The sequence below is a fragment of the Dipteris shenzhenensis genome, chromosome 1 (genome assembly GCF_047967505.1).
Source record: "Dipteris shenzhenensis isolate YYH24624 ecotype China chromosome 1, Dip_SZ_1.0, whole genome shotgun sequence".
Lineage (NCBI taxonomy): Eukaryota > Viridiplantae > Streptophyta > Polypodiopsida > Gleicheniales > Dipteridaceae > Dipteris > Dipteris shenzhenensis.
The window spans coordinates 33,362,723-33,381,964 of NC_141596.1; positions in this window are offsets into that span (position 1 = coordinate 33,362,723).

Sequence of the window (19,242 nt, forward strand, 5' to 3'; positions counted from 1 at the left end):
ATATGTCAATCTGGCTGGTGGTCTGCTTTCCCTAGTAGACCGTCTGAGCTGCTGTGACGCTGATTGGGGTGTTGCTGGCAATTCTTGCTCTTCTTCATCAACCTGTTCTGTAGATGACTGTGAAGTCGATGCTTCTATCTCCTGTGTAGGTGAGGTTTTCCATTCTGATTCCTCATCGAAGATTACATCTCTGGAGATAATGACTTTGCGGTTGATGGGATCATACAATTTGTATGCTTTACTTTCTTCACTGTAGCCAACCATGATGCATTTGCGTGACTTCGCATCCAATTTCCTGCGATGATCATCATGTATGTGGGCATATGCTATGCAACCAAATATGCGGAGATGCCCAATGCGTGGCTTGTGTCCAGTGAATGCTTCATAAGGAGTCATTCCTTGTATCGGTTCGGTAGGAAGCCGATTAAGCAAGTAGTTAGCTGTAGCTATTGCTTCTGCCCAATACTGATTCGGAAGATGCTTTTCACTAAGCATTGCTCTAGCACTGTCTGCTAAAGTCCCATTTTTCCTTTCAGCTATTGCATTTTGCTGAGGAGTATCTGCACATGTGAATTGTCTTCGAATGCCGTGAGTTTTGCAAAAGTTCATGAATGCTGAAGACATGTATTCACCTCCTCTGTCTGATCTCATGACCTTGATCTTTCTGCCTGTTTGGTTTTCTACCATGGCTTTGAATTCTTGAAATCTGGCAAACACTTCAGATTTCTCTTTCAGAAAGTAGACCCAACAATATCTGCTGTAGTCGTCGATGAAGGTCAAGTAATAAAGTGAACCATTGATGCTGCGGGTCTGGGCATAACCCCATACATCTGTATGAATTAAATCAAGAATACCTCGTGCACGAGAGGTACTTCGGACAAAGTTGGTTCGCTTTTGTTTGTCGAAGCAGCATGCTTCACAAACCTTTCCAAGAAACTGTAGCTTCGGAATCCCAATTGCCATATTCTGATTCCTTAGATCTAACAAGTACTTGAAGTTGACATGACCATATCTCTTGTGCCATTTTGCAGATAGTGGCATCTGTTGCATTTGAGCGGACATGGCATGCTTATCTGGTACTGTAGCTAGCATCCTGTATAAGCGTCCTTCCTTGACACCTTTTGCTACTAGCTGACCTCTTTTGGATTTGTCTCTGATAGTGCATTCATCACTGTCGAAGATGACTTTGTAGTTGTGTTCCGTCATTTGACCTACTGACAAAAGGTTCTTGCTGAGCTTCGGAACATAGAGCACATCTTTGACTAATCCTTTTGTACCAGTGAAATTGTTCATAGGGATAACACCTGTCCCTTGAACCGGATTCGGTGTATTGTCTGCTGTGTAGATGACATTCTTTTGACCTTCTAATGGCTTCATTTCTGTGAACCATTCCTGATGATTTGTCATATGAGATGATGCACCGCTGTCGATGTACCAAGGATCCTGTTCCACTTGGTCGACTTGATAACTGAAATCTTCTTTGGGATTGAAATCAGTGTCTAGGTGCATTGTATCAGTCTGATGCAATTCCTCACTTGCAAGAAACATATTGCCATGTTCATTTGCAAAATGACTGTGACTAGAATGTCCACCACGATGATTTCCTCTTCCTCGGGAATTCCCTCGATTACTGCTGGATTGACCGCCTTGGTCATACTGCTTCTTGCGGCAATCTCTTTCATAGTGTCCAAACTTGTGACAATAGTTGCATTGAATGTTTGACACATTGGTGGATGCATTCCCTCGTCCTTGGAATCTTCCTCTGTTGGAATGATTTCCTCTTTGCTGATTTTGATGTTGCTGAGGATGCTGCTGATGCTGATGCTGATTCTGACTTTGATTTTGACCACTTTTCTGATATGATCTACCTCTGTTTCTGCCTTTGCCTCTGCTTCTGTCTGAAGCGGTGAAAAAAAATGCCTGATCATTAGAATGACCTTTACGTGCTTGAATGGCTTGAGTCCTGAGTTCTTCACCAAGTAGAACTGACTGAAGTTCTTCAAGTGTTGGAATTTGCCGTTGGATGGCAATACTCTGGACCAGATTCTCATATCCTTCTCCTAGTCCATTCAGGATTACTTGAACCATTTCTGCGGGATTCATAGTTTCTCCTGCTGCTGCAAGTTGATTGTAGTCTTTGATGCGGAGTACATAAGCATGACCGGTTTCACTGCTGTTGCGGAAACTCTGGTTGATCTGGTTTCTCAAGGTGAGAATCCTGGATGTGTTCTTGGACTCGTAGAGAGCTGCGAACATATCCCATGCTTCTTTTGATGTCTTGACTGTGTTGAGCTGTCCTAACATGACATCTTGCACATTCTGCTTGATCAGGTGATAGGCATACTTGTCTTTCTTATCCCATTCTGCTTGAGCTCGGGCAATGGCAGGATCTGCTACTGATGCGGAAACTGTTTGTGTAGATGTAGATCCCGATGTAGATCCCGTTGCTGGTGCTGTGACATCAGATGGAGTAGAGCTACTGGTGGCTGGATCGGCCAATGGTCTAGGTATGGGATCCATCGACATACTCCCATTTGTCCTGAAGCACAAGAATGGTCTCCATTCGATATTTCCATGTACCGTAATTGGAGTTGTCTAACTTAGCAGATGCCTCCAGATTGAGGTTGCTAGTCGACATGGTGCAAACAATGTACTCAAAAAGTGTCCTGGAAAACTCTGTATGAATCAACTGCAAATACACTGAAGATGCCAAGTGAAATCTCTGTACCGTCGGTGAAGATAGAACTGCAGTAAATAAGATCTGACCTGTGTTACAAGGCTTGTGGCAATGATGCCGGGAATAGCCAAGAGGCTTTACAAGGCTGAAAAAAAATGTTGTGCACGATGCCGTGAGATAGCCAAATAGGCTTTACAATGGTGGCATGTGTGTGTGAAATCAAGTGCTATCTGCCCACTGAGTCAATCTGCAATGCCTCTGAACTCTGAAGTCTGCTCACTGAACTGATGAACGTAAGGTTTCAGGTAATGCAATGATGTGAAATCGGATGTGAGCGTATGGACTGACTCCGAGTAGGTACTAGTCGGGAATTTCGGGCATGGCTTAGATTGGCAACTTGGGGAATTCAAAGCGTCCCCTCTATGGCGATCTAGTCTACTCTGATCTAGATCTAAACCAACCGTCGATCGATGAAAGAACAGCAAATAATTCCTTTTCCTTTGTTCTTTTTAAGTGCTGGGTCAGATGCGTCGATGTAGAGGCAAATGTGCGTGAAGGAAGTGGTTTTGTCGGCGAGGCTCAAATGTGAGTGTAACTTGCGCCGAAATGTGCGCGTGATGTAACGAGCGCGTAGAGCACGAAAAATCGAGCGACTTTCCTTTTTGGAGCACCCTCAAATTCTTCCTGGATCAAGAGATATGACTTGATCTAGGTGGAGGGGCAAAAGGAGTGCAAATGGTGCTCAATGATGATGTGTCACTGTGAGTCACATGCAGTGATGATGTGGCACTGTGCTTAGCAAGAGGTGTGCCAGTGAAGCTCTGTGCTGAGGTGGCAGTGCTGAGGTGTCACTGATGACGTGGCACAGATGACGTGGCACAAGTGACGTGGCCTGATGACGTGGCAGTGATGACGTGGCATAGATGACGTGGCACAAGTGACGTGGCCTGATGACGTGGCAGATAAGATTGCCACGTGGCTAAATTTTAACCAAAGACCAAACCCAAGGTTAACGATTAACCTAACATGGGTCAAATTCTATCTGCCACGTGTCGACTTCTAAGGTCTCTGAACCTTTGTGAAGCAAAAGAAGATGATGACGGATTTCGACGACGGACTTGGTGAGGCGTGCTGTCATGGAAGGTTGTCGAGTCGATGAGAGCCGATGTAGAGCTGCACTGCCGTTTGCTGAAGGAGTCACTTGTTGATCTGGGTCGACGGCCGCTGGGAGGTAGGAGTCATCCGCTTTGTTGGAGAGGGCGTGGCGTTGCGAGCTTGCTATTGGAGGTCAGCCATGCGCTGCGTTGAAGCTACTGCAGGGCCGATAGATCTGTGCGAGAGTAGTTGAAGATGGTTTTGCTGGCCGGTCGTTGGAGGATACCGTTGCACACTGGAGAGCTCTATTGCAGGGTCGCCTTAGTTGTGGAAGAGGCTTAGGAGCTCGCTTGTAGACTTTTGGAGCGTGGCTTATCGCCCGTGATCGTTGCTGCGTTGAAGGAGCTGCGTTGAAGGAGCTCCTTTCGGATGGAGGCGTCTTTGTTGGAGCATCGACCGTGAGCCCGCCGTTTGGGCTACTGGAAGCTCGTCGATTGAGGAAGCCTCAGAGGTTTAAAGAGGCTATTGTTGCGTGCAGCTTTGCTCGCGGAGGCTCGCGTTTGTAGGTGGAGCTGCCGATGGTTGTTGCAGCTTGTTTAAGGAGCCGCTATTGCAGTGGGCTCGCCAGCTTGCAGCCGTTTAATCCAATGGAGCTGGAGAGTCGAGCAAGGAGCTGCGATTGTGGCCTTTGGAGTAGAACCTCTTCAACACGTCGAAGCCGATAGCAGAGGTGGAAACAGTCACGGGAGCACGTCGAAGAAGAGATTCTCTCAAGAAAACCTTACAGAAACTTAGAGGCTCAGAAATGAACCTTTCTCTCTCACAAAACCTTACAAGATCTCTCAAAAGACTAAGATCTAGATCTCTCTTTCTCTCATAAACAAGGAATACTCTCTTTCTCAAGCAATGAAATCTTTCAAAGAACTCAAAGAAGGAATAATGGACGGAGCTGTCCTAGAATGAGCAAAGGAGATTAAAGGAAATCTCTCAATCTCTCATGGACGGAATTCTCACATGAATAGAAATTTCTCTCAACGGAAGTGAAGGGAAGGATCTCACAATCACTCAAGAGAACTCTCAATCTCACAATCTCTCTCGCACTCTCAAGAATCTCAATGTCTCAGCGGAAGACAAGGGAGCTCTGATACCATGACAAAATATGAAGAGGGGAGAGGAGAAGAGTGGAGATGAGGAGAGAGGGCACAGCTAGAGAGCACACCACAAATGACTAACTGTACACTAGATTTAGTTGAAAAAATAGAATATATACAAACCCTTTTAGGATTAGGGTTAGGGGAGCTAACCCTTTCCTTTATAGCACTCTATAAGGTTAGTGCTATGCACATATGATCACGTGATGGTGCTATGCACACATGATCACATGATGTTGAGCGTGAACTCTCAACAGATCCTTATTTCATGGACAATCTTTCCACTGATGAGGCTGAAGGCAACCAAAACATAAGCCTTCTCTCCTCGCTTTTTCTCTTTGCTCTGGGTTTAAGGGAGACTTTGACCAAGCCCGGGCTACCATTGGTGCTACTTTCCTCTTCACTCCAATGGTGGTACTTGATTTAGGAGTTTCAGCTGGTTTTGCCTGCTTGGCTTGACCATTCGGCTGCGAACCACTCCCTTTACTAATCCACTTCTTCTTAAACCTAGATTTCTTCTGGTACCCATATTGGGTCACGACTTGCGCAAACCCACTTGGCTTGCCGCCCTTGGCATCTTCATAATTCAGGGCTATGGCTATTGCATCATCCAACGTGTTCGCATACTTTGTTGAGAGTTCACGCTCAACATCATGTGATCATGTGTGCATAGCACCATCATGTGATCATATGTGCATAGCACTAACCTTATAGAGTGCTATAAAGGAAAGGGTTAGATTCCCTAACCCTAACCCTAAAAGGGTTTGTATATATTCTATTTTTTTAACTAAATCTAGTGTACAGTTAGTCATTTGTGGTGTGCTCTCTAGCTGTGCCCTCTCTCCTCATCTCCACTCTTCTCCTCTCCCCTCTTCATATCTTGTCATAATTAGCCTGAACTTCCATTTTAATTCGATCATTCAATCCAAATATGAAATCTTTCACTTGGATTGATTGATGTAGGGGTTCATCAACCTTCATTACGCTCTCTCGAAACTTATCAGTGTATTATGCCACTGACAAACTCTTCTGATGAAGGTTTCTATACTGATCCCAAGCTCAGGATGCTTCATCAGGAGGTAAGAAGTGTTTCCTAAATTCCCTTTTAGACCCCTCCCAGGTAGTGGATGCAATACCATCTTTCTGTTGTTTAATCCACCACCGATCCACTGCCTCACTAAACATGTGGGTGGCCTCATGGATTTTCTTGATATCATTTCTGATTTCACAAATGGTGAACGCCTCATCCCATTTGTGTAACCAGGTCTCAATGACATCAGAACTACGGTAATTCATCCGACCAGAATACTTTTCCGGCCTATAATTGGCAATATTACGTACTTTAGCCTTCCTGGGCTCGACCGTATGGACACTAGACTCCGGTACTCCGGTTCCATTGGAGCCTGTTCTTTCTCATCTCGAGAAGGTCTGGCAGACATACTGTGTATCACTCTTCTAAGTTCAGACTGCCCTGCATTTGCCTATAATTGTTGCGCTAATAACTGCTGCAAGGCATCCTCAAGTAATGCAATCTTGCCAGATAAGGTGTGAACTACTAGGCGCGACACCTGCTGGGTCGGTCGGACTCCTGACTCTATAGGTTCCATCCTGGAAGCTCCTTCTTATGCTTCCATTTAGGTCAATGGGTGTTTTGTTTTATTTTGTGGTTTAAAAAAAAAAAAACACCGCTAGAACATTGTATTTACAAACTGACAAAATTCAGTGTAGTGGCACTCTGACACAATTCCCTATTCTAGGGAATACCTGCAATCCCACATGCACACTGACTAGGCATTTGACACATGCATATATCACAATATACCCCAAACCACTTTCCCTGTACTAGGGAAATTCCTGCATCATACCCTGCCTTGGTATCCACCGCCTGCTATGGCATCTAACCTTTTTACAAGCTCACGATCAATGAAAGCCTCACGAAACTCTAACTCAGGAAAGGAGTTAAAATAAAAAGGGAAAGAGATTTTGAGAAGCCCCCTGGTCATCAACGATTTCATCACAGCCTTCAGAATCGCTTCCCTCTTCAATCCATGCAAATCCAACCAACAGTCTCCCGCACTATATATGCAATCCCATTGTGTGCAAGATCTAGGGAAGTGCGTTCAGTTGTACCCTCGCTGTCCAAGTCCTGAATTTGTGGCCAGCTGCTCGTCGAGTAGCACTCCACCATGCGTCACGCCATGCTGCACCTTGGAATCCTAGTATCAAAGGGCTCCCTCGATACGTATCTCTGTCACGCTTCTGCTCACAAGTGTGTTCCGCCTCCCTGGTCCACTCGCTCCTGTCGTATCTATGGTTGGTCGTCGAATTCCTGTGTGTATTCGTCAGCCCCTGAGTCGCCGTTACTCCCCCGCTGTCAACAAACTCTAACTCACGGTCAAAGTTAGCGAACGTTGAGTCTGGATAGCAAGCTATGGCTATGATTCTGTGAATCGACGTTGGAGAAGCTACTAGATCGTGTGAATGGCAAGGCTCGCGCTCTGCACTCGAAGAACCCCAGGCAGCATGACCCTTGTACCTGCGTCGAATCATGCAATCGCAACGATACGCGAATCTTCGATCAACCGCGATGACGACCACCGGAATCTACCTACACTTCCATTGTGCTGCTTTCGATCGATCGTGATGTCAAAACTAGAAATCCCACCTCGTCGCTTCTTGACACACAATGCAGGATCATTCCATCCTTTGCTCTGATACCAAATGAAACGAACTTCCTACTTACTACAGCAGATCATGGGAGTAGCACCATAGAATATCCTCCCAGCCAAATCCTTGCTAGAGCGTGAGAGCTCACACAGAGAAAATCAAAATCTGAAAACATACGTGAAGGTCCCTTCTCATTCTCTCACTAACTCCAACAAGCCCCATCTCCCTCGATGGATCTAGATGCCACATGTCATCATCATAGGGCCTTTCCTAATGCATCTTTTCACCCCTCTCTTGGGATACTTTAATTTCCTTTGCCCCTAGGCACATTGCTTGCATTAGGCCCTTAGCCTCAGATCCACCTAGTTTGGTGCTATCAGCCCTCACCTAGGACCTTGACATTAATTCCCTCCTGATCATTTACATGAAGCGCAAACAAATATATTACAAATGTAGATCCTTAAGGGAAATGTCAACTGATTCTTTCGAGGTCATGCCACCTCAGCTAGAGCGTAATAGAAATAAAGGCCAAATAATCTAGAATGCAATGGTTTAAATACGGTCAATTGATCTCTATGAACTATTGAGTGCCACATGCCCAAGGATATTATCCAAGAAACGTGGATCCGTTAGTGATAAAGACTTATCGATGTGTATTTCTTGATGGATGAATTTGCTTAGAAGCATGTTATCTAAAGTTGAAGAGGTTGATTGAATATACTTTTCCTTGTATGTAATGTTTCAAAGGATTATTGTTGGAATATTGAATATTATTATATGGTAAGGAGAGAAACCACATGACACACACTTGTGGCTACATATCAGGGCTTCTCCATATCAGTAGGTTGATCCTCTTTTTACTTAAACTTTATAATTAAAAAAAAACCCAGCCAACTTATATTATGAAAGGGAAAAGGGGGGGGGCGCACCCAAAAGGCCAAAGCCTTTGCATAGTAAGGAGACTATTGGTCAGATGGCCTTGGTGAGATTTTTTTCACGGAATCTACACAGTTGTTGTGGGGAAGCAAACATAAGAGATGATTAGGTATTATCAATACTAAAAAGCCAAATGTTGATTTGTTATGGGAGTGTAAGTGTGGAGAAGATGATGTATTATGGTTTGCATTTCGGCAGCTACTACTAGGATATTGCATGCTATTAAGAACTTGGTTAGAGGGTGAGGAGGCAAGACCATCCTAGCTAGGATCTTTCATGGACTTCAGGAATTGGGTTTTCGTTTCAATTGGCTAGTTTGTATGCCCCGAATGGAGCTAGTGCCCATTCTCATTGTTGGAATGCATTGAAATCTTCTCTTTTTGATGCATATTAGCTGTTTGATAGAGATTGGGACATGGAAGAGGGTGAAGGTGATGGATCTCACTCAAGTAAAGGGCTTATGGGTAAGGAAAAAGATGCCTGCCTGGCGTTCCAACCAAGGGGGAAACCATACCAACATGATTTGATATGATCAAACATTGATTCATGGAGACCCCTATGCCCAGTGGGGCTCCAAGATATTGGATTATTTGTCTTGGAGGGATCACTTGTACCAACAAAGCATTAACCCACTCAAGCATATCATCAAACATAGATCGCAGGGCATAAGACTTTTTCCACATGCAGACTGAGCCGGATGCATTACAGAAGCAGGAAATAATTCTTTTCAAGACACTAAAACTGGTATGATCTTCCTTGCACACTACCAACAAATCGTTATTAGCAAACATTTGAGTACAAAACTGATTACCCCTTTCCATGTCCAAGTTACCACCGCACAAAGAACAAACAAGAGGGCCAATAGGGCACCCTTGATGAATTGAGCGTGGAAAAGGGTGGAGTAATGGGGTTTCTATTTGCCATGCAAGATTGGAAATAAATACCTATCCTCCCTTGCCTTTTGCCAAGAGATGGGATCTTGCTATCAGAGGAGTTGTTAGGGAGGCTATTGCTTGGGAAAAATAGGGTAAAGCAACATTAGGAAAATTTGGAGCTCATTTTGGAGCCCTCTAAGGACTTCCCTTGAGAATATTCTCTCAAAAAAGGGGGGCATGGATAATAGAAATGCCAAGTCCGGTTAGGGGGGCATGGATAATAGAAATGCCAAGTCCGACAAAGGTTAGGGGGCCATGGATAATAGAAATGCCAAGTTCGACAAAGGTTATGGGGGCTCAAAACTTGTCAGACTTGGCATTTCTATTATCCATGCCCCCCTTTTTTGAGAGAATATTCTCAAGGGAAGTCCTTAGAGGGCTCAAAAATGAGCTCTAAATTTTCCTAATGACAGGTGGAAGTACAAGGATCTTATTGGTGAATCCTAGACGTTGGTTATTTGGTGTATTGCCATCATATTCTTATCTCACCTCAGTAATTTATTGGGTGCCCAGGTAGATTCTAGAGGGTTAGCACCCAAGAATCTCTGAGGTCATTTTGATGCTAAACACATCCTATAAGCTAATTGCCATGGGCTTTTCTCTTAAACTTTAGATAGAACCTTGTAATAATAGGATGGAATCAATGATCGATGTAAATGCATGAAATTATCATCTCAATTTGTGGGTATAGTTCAATATGCTTATGTAGAGGTTTGCTTTAATTACTTTCTATTCAATCTAGGCTTTGATATATGTAGATGCATTACTAGATGTTTGGGTAGCTAGTTTCACCAATAGATTCTTGCCAATACCTTATAATTAAAGATAGAATGGTGGTGCACATTTAGGCAAATGGATGTTTGCACACTATGAAGGAACAAAGAATTCAAAGATGTATGCATGTTGTGAGGGTCATAAAGTGCGACCAACGAGAGGAAAAGTGATGATTTTAAGTAGTGTCGAGTATGGTTATGTAGGATTAATGGAATTAAACTTGAGATATGAGATACTCATTGAGTACACTGTTTAAAAAGGATGATGAATGAAAGACATGCATTTTTAAGTGTAGATTCTATCCCACTAGTATACAATGACAGAGACAAAATAAGATGCTTGTTTAAGAATTAGCTAGAATAAAATGGGCCCTATAAGATGAGGATCGAACACTAAATTCCAGAGGCACTAAAATCAAGACCCTTTTACTAGAATAAATCATACAATATCGATACAAGGTTAGCTGGTGCCAAAAAGGCACCTTATCATCTCTCTCTGCATGGACTTCGTATAAAAGCTTAAATTTGTGAATAAGAGAGATTGGTGTACATTTAGCTAAATGTGAGAGGTCCTCTCCTCATATTTTTTATTTTTGTTGTGATAAACTTGTTTGACATGGTATTAAAGCAATTATAGCTTTGAGGCTTTTGTGATATTGCTTTCTTGGTTTTAGAAGCTCTTTTTATGTTTGCTTTAGCTTAAAAAGCTTACTTTTACAGCTTTTGAGCTCCTCATATATGATTTCAAAGCATTCTTTCTTCAGTTGTTTGTGTCTACATCTCTTTAGAGCATAGTGGAGATGAAATAAGGTACGAATTGCCAGTATTGGTTGGTTCCCAATTGGTTGTAAGACGTGTCACATGTACTTGTCTCTTGAGTCTTTTGGTTCATTGTGCTGATTTTGGCAATAGAGGATACTTGGGTATTTTCGGGCTTGCCCACATGCTATGAGAAAATTGAATGGGGGTATTTATGGGATTAGGTTACTTGTATTTATTGTATAAGATGGTATAAGGAGTCTACCATGTGGATCATGTACATGCGGTATTAGGGCTTATGTTTTGGTGAAGATGATATTTCTTGAGGGTTGATGCACACAATTGATTTTGCATGAATAGATTAAGTGAATATCCCTTGTGTCTAAACTCATTTTTGTTTTTTCCTTTGAACTCATGGAGGTTCATGGCTCTCAACACTATTTGTTAATTGCTATAAGTGTGTTAGGTTGCGTAAAAGTTTGAACTTGAAGACTAGAGAACCATAAAGAATTATCGCGACATGTGAGGTCTAGAAAGGCACCAAGACTATATGATTTGTATAATAATTACACAATAAATCTTCCAAGAGTGATATTTTAAGCCTTCACAATGTTTGTAGGTATCTTGATGTCATATATTAAATCAAATATGTGTGCACAATAGCATGTGTCTACCCAATCGATGTTTGTGTGCATTTTCAAGATTACACATTGGTTCACTATGGAAGCCTTGTTATAATTCTCACACCCATGTGAGACCCCTCTGTTTTATCTCATGAGATCCTTATCTCCTTTTGATCTTGTTTTTCTTCATCCTCTTGAGATGATTTTTTGTTTGCATCTTGTCAACCGACCTTGTGAACCCCTCATGAGCCATGATCACTCTCCTCATGACCTTACTTTTCATTCTCTCTATTTGTAAACCTGTAATAGCCTCCTCTTCGACCCTTAGTACCATTGGGAAATTGTTCTACTTGTGCTTCATCATACAACCCCTTGTGAGCTTGGCCTTTGCATCCTTGCGACCCATCCTTTTCTCATGACCTCCTCCTTGCTCACATGCTCGTCACTCATGCACATTTGATTCTATGAAAATAAACCTTGTATTAACCTTGATTGCCATGTACTAACCCAATTATATAAACTAACCTAGGTTCTACCATACACAGGTTCCTAACCACACCTTGTTAATATATTGCTAGGGTTAGGTTAGCTTAACCCAATCGAATCACCTAAAGTTTAGTTAAATTTACCACAAGGTCATGCAATGGTTTACTTGAAGATTACTAAAATTTGGTGGAAAGAATTGCAATTTCACAAATAAAGACCAACATTGGAAGAGTTACAGTTCATTTTATTCGATGACGAATTGAGAAATAGAGCTATTCAAGCAGAAAAAACTTCTAATAAACAAGGATTTTTTGCTTCATACAGAGGTAGAGGTATAAGAAGTTCATCATCAAATAGAGGTGGACATTATCAACATAAAAACACTATCAAAATCAAACAAAAATAATTGTATATACAACATGGCATTCAAATTGAGGCATTGCCAAAATAGAGGTGGCTAATTTTTTCCAAAAAATGGAAGTTATTCAAATAGGTTTGCACATATTTAGGGTAATCATTGCCATCAGTTTGGACATCATGGCAAAGTTTCTACAATAACAATAGAATAGAACATCATTTTGACAAAAGATGTAAATAAGCTTATAATGAAAGAAAGATTTCACATAAAACTATTTGGTTCATTATTGATTGATCTGACAATAACAAGGCTAGATATTAGCTACGTTGCTAGTTCTATCATGCGATATTTGTCAAAGCCTAAATAGTCATACTTGAATGCAATACAAAGAATTTTTAAATACATCAATAGAACAAAGAAATTAACATGGCATTGAATTAAAAACTAGTGAAACATGCTTATATGGATTTTGTGACAATGATTATGTAGGAGATTGTGATCACATAAGATCAACATAAAGATTTGCATTTATCTTAGCAACAGGTTTCCTTGTGTTCAAACAAAATAGCCTACAATTTTTGTCATCAAATAAGAAAAATATCAATATTTAATAAAATGTTAATGTGAATAAATTTAGCTTAAAAGATTACTTCAAAGGCATATTACATGCAAGAGAGAGAATAAGTTAGATTGTCTTCATTCTTATGATTGGTGCAAATGTCTCCTCACAAGTAATGCCCTCCAATGAAACGTACCATTTTGCCACCAATCTTGCCTTGTATGCGTCTACATGCTTGTTATCTTTGAGCTGACCTTGGAGACTTGTTTGTAGCCACTTACATTGTTTCCCTTGGTGGATAGCTCCACTCTCCCAACATCACATAAACCATTAGAAGGGAACCGGTTTGATAAATAAACCACTGTGCAAACTACTTTATAGGCATGTCCTTAGTTTGCATCATGATCCTTACACACCCAACAATGGTGCAGTTCTTCCATTCCACTACTCATTTTGTAGTCATGCCTTAGGCAAGGAAATCCATCTATATTCTATGTATTTCACATTGTTTCACACAATAAATACCTTAGAGACATTCTCCACTGCCATTACCGACTTGAAATATTCAAAAGTTTGATTAAGTGTATATGAATTATCTAAACCTTTCAAGAAGTTTAGACCTTTGATTCATGAAGTAGAAAAAACAATTTTTTGTTTATATTCATAATAAATGTGACAAAGTACTTCCACCATCGAGCGATGGCATATGAGTCATATACCTTGTAATGTCATTGTGCACTAGTTCCAATGGTCTCTTGGCTCTTGTGGCTTGGTTTTTGGGACTTTGGTGCCATAGTTGAGAGTTAAAATGTGCAATCATGGATGTCTATCCATGGGTGTCAAATTTTAGAAAATTCCCAATTGAAAAAAGCTTGAATGTTCTAATTAGCACATTGTAGGATTAAATAATTGGCAAAGTAGAAGACATGTTGAGAGCCTCATATTTTTAGCCCAATCCACATCATTTAAACTTTAGGCCGGTCCATATCCATCGAGATCATGTGGTAGTAACCTCCGAATTATGCAATGAGTTCAAACAATGGTCACTTTGCAAATTCTCCCATAGTATGACTATGATGCAAATGGAATTGTGATCCAGGGTCCTACTAGCAACTCTCTTAGATGTCAAAACTACCCATTAGATCAATGCATGGGTGCTACGATTTGAGTGCCAAATTCCTTATAAGAGAGAGATTCACAAATGAACATTCCGTTTCAGCTTCTTTCATTCATTCAAACCAAGGTACTCATTTGCAAAGTCTGCATGAACTAAAGGAAGGGGATCAAGAAAGGGTAGGTGGGGTCACATAAAAGTTTGAATTTCATTTAACTTGAATTCCTTTTTCTATATGGGCTAAAATGCCACATAAAAAGTAGGAGTGGAGGTAGCATCTAGAATTTTGAGATATAGGAGTACAATATTTGTGTAAAAAGAGAGATATATAGGACATTTGTAGAGTGAGAGGAGATATGTAGGACATTTGTAGAGTAAAAGGATATATATTGAGATATGCCAGGCATTTGTAACAAAAGAGGAGATATAAGGAGGCGCAGGGAAGCTAATCAAGCATGGGAGGGGTGGGGGGGGAGGGCAAGGGGGATCCCTTGAGTAGCTTGCAAGATGGTGCCCTATGGACCCCCCTCTCGTATCAATGTTCTAAAAGTGATTCATTGAATTGGAGATCTACCTCTTTTTTCATTCTTTCTTTCCTTCTCCTTTCCCCTTTCCTTCTATCCTTTGCTCCTTTTGTCTCTACACCTTTCTTTCTTCTTTTACTTGCCATTTCGATGGATAACATATACTCTTTTGTTCGTTTTCTATCCTGAGAGTTTTTCTAAATCTATACATTCATGTAAAAAACCATTTTCTAGGATTGGTGGGTTTATTTTAGATGAAGATTCAAATTTGGGAGGCAAACCCAAAGCAGAAAAGATGAGGGTGGCTATCAGTAGTCCAAGAGAGTGATTTAAAACAACCCCAAATATGATTGAGGAGTGGAATTTAGAGATGTAAAGTTGGGATTTTGAGTACCCAAGACAAGAATGCAAAACCAATCCCAAATTTTAATTTCAAAAGGGAATATGGGGAGTGAATTGGAAAGAAAAAAGTGGGTTTTTGGAGCAATCAAGAGTGGAATGAAAATTTGTCTTAACATCGAGTTTAAAAAAGCTATGGGGAAGAATTTGAAGAGGAAAAACTGCAGTTTTAGAGTAATGAGAGGTGAATGCAAATCGATCTCAAAATTGAGTTAAAATATGAGTTTCACAATGCAATCAGAGGGGGAAATGTGGGTTTCTAGACTGGATAATAGAGGAATGCATACCATCCCCCAAAACTTAGTTGTAATAGTAGAAAGGCCTTTGGAATAGATGAGAGAGGAATTGATATACTAGTCCCAGATTGAGTTGGGATATGGGCTTTAGAGAGGGATTGATATACAAGTCCCAAATCGAGTTGAGATATGGGTTTTAGAGAGGTATATAAAGAAAAAATGATGGGTTTTTAGAGCAACCAAAAGGGAATGTTTGAATTAGGCCACAAAGCATGCACTTTCCAATTGCAAAGTGAAATGTAGGGTGGGTGAGGAGATTTGAAAGAGAGGACATCACATAAGCTAAAACATGCCAAAATCAAGATGCACATGCGGCTATGGTGGTGGCAAGATGGAGCTATAGATAGATAGATTGCTAGATAAACATACATACATACATACGTTGTTATGGATAAATTTGACCAATGAAAAAGGCATAAATATGTGTGTGCTTGTATGTGTGGCAATAGTATAATAAAATATGGTGTGCATAGGGCCCAAGGTTGTGAGGTAGCAAGACATGACCATGTGCCACCCTTTCACGTAAGAGGACCCATAAGGTGTGTTGTACATAATCCATGGTAGTAATATTTTAAAATGTTAAGGTGGCATGGCTCCCCCAGGTGCTACCCTCCACCTAGGCAGTCCCATGCCTGCATTTAGTGAGATATGGCCCAAAGTCCATGGGAGAAGTAATATAAAATAGGTGGAGATGGATATTATATTGGGTTATTCCCTCCATATAGGATAGGCCCATGTGGGGGAGGTAAGAGTGCAAGTTAAATAATGGGGAAAGTAGGATGAGGTGGAAAGATTCCTTGTGCCAACCCTCCACTTGTCCTCCTAGATGTTTGAACGTATTATAAAATTGGGAAGAGACCAAGGGAGTATCATAGACTTGGGATATGGGAGTTGATATATGTGGAAAAATGTGGCCAAGCGTTATCGCACACAATTGAGAGTGCATAACCACCTAGCCCACATGGGAGACTCTTCCACACACACCATGCATGTGGGAGGATGCATTTATTGGGAGAGACCCTCTCTCTTGGCTATAAAAGGAGGGGGCTATTCCTTGATGAGACACGCTCATTCTTGTAAAGCCACCTAGCTAGTACTTTGATTTCCCCCTTCCCTTCCTTTCAAATAAAGCATGGTCCTCTTCCCTTGATGTCTCCATCTTTACATTCCTCCTCCCATCATGTACATGCTCTTCTTTCCCCTCTCTCTCTCCCCTTGTGCCATAGTCCCCCTCTTCTTTCCCTCCCCTCTTAATCCCTTTTCCCCACCTATGTTAATGCTCCTCCCCTCACGTTCCCTATTCCTCTATGGCCCTGAAGCGTCGCCATACCTATCCTCTAGCCTCTTGTCTTGATTTATTTTCCGGCCAATAGAAATGGTGTGGCTGCCGGGATCAAAATCTCCACGGCTAGTGGTGTAAAATCTGTTACTCCTACGATTGGGTGCAGCTCTGCGACCTCTTCCATGTGCAATTCTCTACTTTTGCACCTCCAAATTGCGTGCCTTCCCTGTCTCTATAGCTGCGAAACCTTCCTGCTTCTGTAAAACATCCGTGCTCCCTCTGAGTTCCTACGCACACATTCGCGCATCTACCATGTACACCCACACGATCGTGAATAGATCGCGATGCTTTTCTGGGCTCCTGTGTCTTCTAGTCACGAATAGTTTTTTTGCAAAACTGTAACAGATCCCGCGTCCCCCCTCTCTTCTCCTTCTCTTTGTCTTTCTCTTTCTCTTCTCCTTCTCCTCTCCTCTCCTCTCTTTTTATTAAAGAGTGAGATTTGAACCCAAGACCTCCCCCTTCACAAAAGGGAGACTTATCATTGGGCCAGCAGATAAGAAGTGACGAAAATGTAATGATTTTTGCTTATATATTGAAATCTCGAGAACTGTAACTCTCTACTAACCGTGGGGAGTTTTCACATGCTGTAAAAAGTAAAAGTACTTCACTTCATGTGCTCTACTCATATCTCCTACTAGATTGCAGATTTTGAACTTTTTCAAGTTTACTTCACGGATGCATGCCACATGAGGATGGTGGATATTTACATCACTTCTCGATGAGTTTAAGGATTTGGTGCCTGGTCCTCTACGCCTTATGGCTACCAATGGGTGAGATCTCTTTCTTGATCTTCATGTCGATCTTCAACAATTGATTGTACAGTGCATTGCTCAAGGAGACGATGGGTGGGATGATACACCATGGATGATTCAATGTGAAGAAGTAGTGATATGCTGGGAGGACTTTGATTTCAATTCTAGTCATTGTATGGTGATCGAGCTACTTGCTGCTTCGAAGGTAATTAAAAGGGTGTCCTTCTTTGAAGGGTGGGATTCTCCCCAAGCTTGGGGGAGATTTGGCGCATCTGCTTATTAATTCCTGTGAATAAGCTCGTTAGGGCTTAATGTTTCGACCAAGGAATTCCTTTGTACCTAATCAACCCTTTGTGCCTCATTTTGAGCTTCAAGTTGTAATTCTTTTTGGTCTAAAGATAAACTATCAACAAAGGATTGCAAGTTTATTTGGTACTAAACGTTTGGCTCAAGTATTGAATTCTCCCCACCCTCTCTTTCTACCTATCTTGGACTACCGAGAAACTTGGGATGTTCGGCGGATTTTAGTATTGATGTGATGACATCTTGGATCCTTCAATTTGATGGAGCTTACAAAGCTTCGACCAAGGTTACTAGCGTGGGTATGAAACTTCACCAGGTGGTGAGGAGTATTGTTATAGCAAGTCTGCACCTACAAGTACTTGCAACCAAGCTGAGTACTCGGCACTCATTTTTGGGCTACAAAAGGCGCAAGAACATCATGTCAAGCAACTTGAGGTGCAAGGAGATTCTCAACTAGTGTGTGAAAAAGTTAGTGGAAGGTGGAGCAAAGGCTTGGTTCCACGACATCAACAAGCATTGGAACTTTGCAACCAATTTGAAGAGGTAAAAATTCAGCATATCCCTCGAGCTCAAAGTTTAGTTGTTGATTTCTTGGCATGTGAAGCTTGTACTTCAATCACTCATGAAACAAGTGGAAGCACTGCCCCAACAAAACTGCAAGCCATGAATGAGGGTGATCATTTGTAAGGAATGCAAAGATTGTGGTCATCATGAAACTAAGTGTTTGGCATATTTGATACGAGTTTACCGACTTTGGAAGATCATCAGAAAGGTCCTCAAGGACATTGCTCAAAAGAAGGATGCCAGACTGCATACCCCTTGAAGAAATAGCATGGCGATTACAAGAACTAGAAGAAGGTGAAGGTGATGTGCAAGCTCTCCCACTGTTGACACTTGTCATGCCATTCTTGTTTGCCTTGATGAACAACCTCATGTAGCGCCATGTCTCTAACCCTCGCTTGTAAAGATGGATGTGATATCATGAGGGTTGATCCTTTTAAGATTGTCTATGAGCTATTCTATGCTAAAGATTCTTCCCATGTAGTATTTCATAATACACCAGTCACACCCTACCCAGCCCATGTGTGCTTTGTGGATGTATCTTCACCTGATTTTCAGTTCAAGCTACCTCTTTCCATTGTTTGCCCATAGATAAGCCTCATTTCGTTTCTCTCTTTTCCATTTTCCAAGCATGGCTAACATTCCCGTGTTCTATGGATGGGTTGAAGAAAATCCAAAATGAGTATCTTGTGGCCTTTAAGCACTATTGTGTTTCAACTTTCTTACGAAAGATAGATGGTTGTTGGTTCTTTCCACATTCTTAGATGATTTTGCCAAGGTGTGGTACGAGAGGCAGACTGATGAAGTTTAAGAAAGCTAGCCCCATTTGAATGCAGGATTGGTCGAGTATTTTGGCAAAGAAGAGGAGCTCGAGAATGTTCATCTGTTGATAGCGAGGTTGAGGCAAGAAGAAGGAGAGACAATGCGTCGAT